This window comes from Myotis brandtii, unplaced genomic scaffold (genome assembly GCF_000412655.1).
Source record: "Myotis brandtii unplaced genomic scaffold, ASM41265v1 scaffold299, whole genome shotgun sequence".
Taxonomy (NCBI): Eukaryota; Metazoa; Chordata; class Mammalia; order Chiroptera; family Vespertilionidae; genus Myotis; species Myotis brandtii.
In genome coordinates, this window is record NW_005361430.1 from 402,158 (window position 1) to 407,923 (window position 5,766).

At 48.9% G+C, this 5,766-nt stretch overlaps 1 protein-coding gene across 4 annotated transcripts in view; it reads left to right on the plus strand.

The window, feature by feature from the left end:
• The window catches only part of ST8SIA1 (ST8 alpha-N-acetyl-neuraminide alpha-2,8-sialyltransferase 1), a 147,911-nt gene that overhangs the window by 81,251 nt on the left and 60,894 nt on the right, over positions 1-5,766 (plus strand). The window lies entirely within an intron of this gene.

Sequence of the window (5,766 nt, forward strand, 5' to 3'; positions counted from 1 at the left end):
GGGGGGGGGGGGGGGGGGGGGGGGGGGGGGGGGGGGGGGGGGGGGGGGGGGGGGGGGGGGGTGGGGAGGAGGAGGGAGGGGTGGAATGTACGAGCTGAAGTCGAAAATGGCCTGCTGGAGTGTATAATTTTGGAGCTTACCTTCTCCTGGGATGCTCAGATGTGTTATAGAAAAAGAAGACATTTGTTATTGGAAAAAATGAAGGCACTCAGAGGATGGAGAGCTGAGCAAAGGAAGCAAGTGGATTTGGTTTTTGTGTTCATTTTGAAGGATAACAGGTAATGGTCTGAATGGGAAAAGGTAGCCCAGAGAACACCACACCACCTCTGAGCTAAGTGAAGCAGGGAGAGAAGAGACTATTTGGAAGTGTTTCAGGAGAAGCCATATTTGTGGGGAGGACCTGATTTCCTCCCAGAGAATGAGAGTTGGGCGTCTGGATGAGCCATCCCATCCTGGGCACACACATGAGCAGCCTTTTGGGAGACTTTACTGTGGGAAAGACACCAAGGGCTGTGGTAGTGTCCTGAGTCATGAGAGTGGCCCCAGGGGTAGGGGGGGCTGGAGACCTATTTAAGATGTAGGAGTGGAAACAATCGCCTGGAGAGCAGAGCTAGAACAGAGACCCTGGGTCAGATTCAAGTACTCACTTCACTACATTGGCATTAAGTAGAGGCTGAGAAGCCGGCAAGGAAAATAGAGAGGTGGGAGGGCCCTTGCTACAAACTAGCTGTGGAATCTACAGCAAGTCTTTTTTCCTTGGCTGGGCCTCAGCTGTCTAATGTATTTGAAGAAGTGGGAGCAGACAATTCCTCAAGCCTTACCACTGTAGAAACTCTGATTCTATCTGTGATTGTAGGAATATTGTGTAATTGTAACACAGTTCATGTAGTCGTTTAAACCTTCAAATTGCTCTCAATTATAAATTAATTTGCTCTTCCCAAAGACTATGTAAGGAAGAAGGAATGGATAATATTATACTCACAGATTCAGGGAAGTTAAGTGGCTTCAAGAGGTCTTAATGCAATGTAGAAGGAGGCAGAACAATAAATGTCTTTTTATATTATTCTCAAGTGCGTATGTGTGTGTCACTACATTTAGGAAGATGGATATTTTAAAGGTTACATGTGGAAGACTAGGCCCAAGCATCTTAGGGGGTCATCTTGGGGGGCCATATTTATTGCAAATAACCAGACTAAGTTGGCTTTGTATATAATCCGGTGTTGATATATTCAAGTTTAGAAATAATGAGTTCCTGTGATTAGAGTCCCAGCATAGTATGAAGAAGTATAATGTTGGATGAGGGCAGTGAGGATTGAAAAAAATTCAAAGAAGATAGTATTATAGCTAGAGCTATGTGTGCATGTGCCTTTGATTTAATTTCAAAAATAGTGCCATTTTCAAAACATTTGATTTTTTAAAAATTCTTATTTATGGTTTACAATATGGAAGTCATTAAATGTTGATGACTTATTTTAAAATTATTTTTACTTGACCATTTATAGATCTATTTATAAATGGCTGCTCAATACACACTTTTAGAGATCCTTAGAAAATTGAGATAGTATCATGTATTCAAGATTAAACATTAAGTAAGGAAATTTGATTAAAAAGGACATAGTATATTTGATTAAAAAGGTGTCTGAACAGTTACAGTTACAGTTATGGCCTTACCTGTACACAGTAATATACCAGAGCACAGTTCAAAATGTCTTTTAGGATTGGAGTATAGCAATGCTATAATGTTCTTTGGTTAGACATTTTCAAATACATCTAACGCAAAACCAATTTTCCATTTTTCAAATTAAACATTGGCTTTGTAACCAAAAATAAGATTTTAAAAAATAATATTGTAGAATAAAATTTATCTGGAAGGTCTGCAAGACAGAGATAAGAGAGAAATTGGGTGGCTCAGGGACACATAATTGTGATGCCTTTGGATATGATAAAACGTGCATGTTTTGCATACTTAAGTACATAAAGTTTAAAAAGCGATTTTAGGCCCTAGCCTGTTTGGCTCAGTGGATAGAGCGTCAGCCTGTGGACCAAAGGGTCTGGGGTTCGATTCTGAGCTAAGGGCACATACCTTGGTTGTAGGCTCCTCCGTGGCCCAGGCCTTGGTCGGGGCTTGTGCAGGAGGCAATCAATCGATGTGTTTCTTTCACATTGATATTTCTCTCTGTCTTTCCCTCTCTCTTCCACTCTCCCTAAAAATCAATGGAAAAATATCCTCAGGTGAGGATTAACTAAAAAAAAAAAAGTGCTTTTAGCATTTTTTTAAAAAGGTTGAAGTCATTATGATTTTTTCCAAGGACATATTTTCATTTTTGTTTGTATAGACCAGTGATGGCGAACCTATGATACGCGTGTCAGAGGTGACATGCGAACTCATTTTTCTGGTTGATTTTTCTTTGTTAAATGGCATTTAAGTATATAAAATAAATATCAAAAATATAAGTCTTTGTTTTACCATGGTTGCAAATATCAAAAAATTTCTATATGTGACACGGCACCAGAGTTAAGTTAGGGTTTTTCAAAATGCTGACACGTGAGCTCAAAAGGTTCGCCATCACTGGTATAGACTGACTTCTTGCTGTGAAAGATGAGTTTGTTGGTTCAGCCACACTGGCATGAACACACAGTTCTGAAAATATTGAGGCCTTTCTATACCAGTTAGTAAATATCAGCCACTGGACTCTCCCCAGGGCTCTCCCTCTTTCCTGGCTGCCCCATCCCACCCAGGACCAACCCCAACCCCCATCTCTCCGGGACCCAGGGCTACAGGGGAAAAGGGACTCTGGTCCCCTCTCCCAGGCAACTTCAACACACACCACTTCTCCTCAAGCAGCTTAGTTTCCATCTGTTTTATATAATGGCCGTCAGGTAAGGCTTTGTTTGCAGAAAGTATTCAGTGTGAAAGCTGCTTGAAAACCCCTGCTCACGGTCAGCCCTCAGGCCCTTGCAAGTTTGCACAGTCTGGGATTTCTGAGAATGGAGGCCTTTCTCCCTAACACTCTAGCTCCTTATGAAGTCAAGTGCACGTCTGCATCCTGGTGTAATTTCCTTGCATCCAAATGGGCAACAGACACAAGCTGTGGGTATTGGAGGCGACCCCTGAGCCGGCTCCAAATCAGATGAGGCTCAAGTGGAGGCGGCAGTAAGGAGTGGGCTTTGCAAGTGCTCCAGGAAGTGGAGGGCCAGGCTGGACTCATTAGGGGGAAGCTTGGGAGGTAAGGGTGGGGCTGGGGAGTACCCTGCATCATCCTGCAGCTGGGGGCTCGGCAAGGCTGTGAGGAGTCATGTAGCCTGCATTTCCCGCCAAGCAGCCTGCCCTGGTGTCCACTGCTCTGTCACTGCTGAGGAGCCCCCAGGGGAGTGGGAGACAAGGCCTAGGCACAGACACAGGGATGAATCTCCCTGTGAGCCCCTGCAGTGAGAGGTCTAGGGGATCTCCTTCCCTCTTTCCTGGCTGCCCCATCCCACCCAGGACCAACCCCAACCCCCATCTCTCCGGGACCCAGGGCTACAGGGGAAAAGGGACTCTGGTCCCCTCTCCCAGGCAACTTCAACACACACCACTTCTCCTCAAGCAGCTTAGTTTCCATCTGTTTTATATAATGGCCGTCAGGTAAGGCTTTGTTTGCAGAAAGTATTCAGTGTGAAAGCTGCTTGAAAACCCCTGCTCACGGTCAGCCCTCAGGCCCTTGCAAGTTTGCACAGTCTGGGATTTCTGAGAATGGAGGCCTTTCTCCCTAACACTCTAGCTCCTTATGAAGTCAAGTGCACGTCTGCATCCTGGTGTAATTTCCTTGCATCCAAATGGGCAACAGACACAAGCTGTGGGTATTGGAGGCGACCCCTGAGCCGGCTCCAAATCAGATGAGGCTCAAGTGGAGGCGGCAGTAAGGAGTGGGCTTTGCTGCGTGCCCAGCCCTGTGCCAGGTGCTCAGGGTCCAGATCCTCTCCAATCCTATGAGAGGTGTTTTCTTTGCTCCCTTTCCTCCCTCCCTTTTTCCCTTCCTTCTGTATTTACTGAGCACCTGACTGTGCCAGGGGTTGGGGTACAAAGGCAAAGCTAGCATCCCTAAGACCTCACGGCCCCGTGAGAGCATCATCCAGAAAACAGCTGTGACTGGGGTGGGTGCAGGATGCAGAGGGAACCCCAAGGGACTCAGGGAGGGTTCTCCAGTGGAGTGAAAGCCGAGCCGGGATTTGAAGGATGAGGAAGGGCATTCATGGTGGAGGAAACTGCATGTGTGAAGGCAGGGAGGCAGGAAAGAGCCCGCCTGGTCTGAGTGTGAAAGCTGCTTGAAAACCCCTGCTCACGGTCAGCCCTCAGGCCCTTGCAAGTTTGCACAGTCTGGGATTTCTGAGAATGGAGGCCTTTCTCCCTAACACTCTAGCTCCTTATGAAGTCAAGTGCACGTCTGCATCCTGGTGTAATTTCCTTGCATCCAAATGGGCAACAGACACAAGCTGTGGGTATTGGAGGCGACCCCTAAGCCGGCTCCAAATCAGATGAGGCTCAAGTGGAGGCGGCAGTAAGGAGTGGGCTTTGCTGCGTGCCCAGCCCTGTGCCAGGTGCTCAGGGTCCAGATCCTCTCCAATCCTATGAGAGGTGTTTTCTTTGCTCCCTTTCCTCCCTCCCTTTTTCCCTTCCTTCTGTATTTACTGAGCACCTGACTGTGCCAGGGGTTGGGGTACAAAGGCAAAGCTAGCATCCCCAAGACCTCACCGCCCTGCGAGAGCATCAACCAGAAAACAGCTGTGACGGGTGGGTGCAGGATGCAGGGGGAGCCCCAAGTGACTCAGGGAGGGTTCTCTGGTGGAGTGAAAGCCAAGCCGGGATTTGAAGGATGAGGAAGGGCATTCCAGGTGGAGGGAACTGCATGTGTGAAGGCAGAGAGGCAGGAAAGAGCCCGCCTGGTCTGGGAACTGTGGGAGGGCGATGGAGCCCAGTTCCAGGAAATCTCCTGGGTAAGGTGGGGTCCCAAAACCTACTACCTGGACCCTCTGCCTCCTTGACCTTTGCTCCTGGCTGCCTGGCCAGGAAGAGGCCTCGCCTACCTGCACAAAGGGAGGCTTTGAAGCTGGAGAGGAGTGAGGAAGGAGGGGCCAGCTGGTGTGTATTTTTGGATTGCTTCTCAGAAATCTCCTCCTCCTCTTCCTCTGCCTCCTCCCCCAACACCATGGCAGCTGGGGGAGCCGCCTGTGAGCTGGGCTGAGTTGAGGGGGAGGTGGGCTGGGGACAGAGACTTCTGCTCCCCCTCTCTGAGCCTCAGTTTTGGCATCTAGAATAAAGGCACGACAACCCAGTGGCTGGCTCCTGTCAACCCAAGTGCTCCAGGAAGGGAGGGCCCGGCGGGACTCATTAGGGGGAAAGCCTGGGAGGTAAGGGTGGGGCTGGGAAGTATCCTGCATCATCCAGCAGCTGGGGACTCGGCAAGGCTGTGAGGAGTCATGTAGCCTGCACTTCCCGCCAAGCAGCCTGCCCTAGTGCCCACTGCTCTGTCACTGCTAAGGAGTCCCCAGGGGAGTGGGAGTCAAGGCCTAGGTACAGACACAGGGATGAATCTCCCTGTGAGCCCCTGCAGTGAGAGGTCTAGGGGGTCTCCTTTGCTGGGGCACAGGACATAGCTGTTCCCAGAACCTGATCAAAGCCCCAAAAGGAGGGTCAAGGAGGGGTCTATTTCCTGGGGCTGCTGCTCCGATGACTACAGACTGGCCTAAACAAACAGGAACATGTGCTCTCCCCGTTCTGGGGCCAGA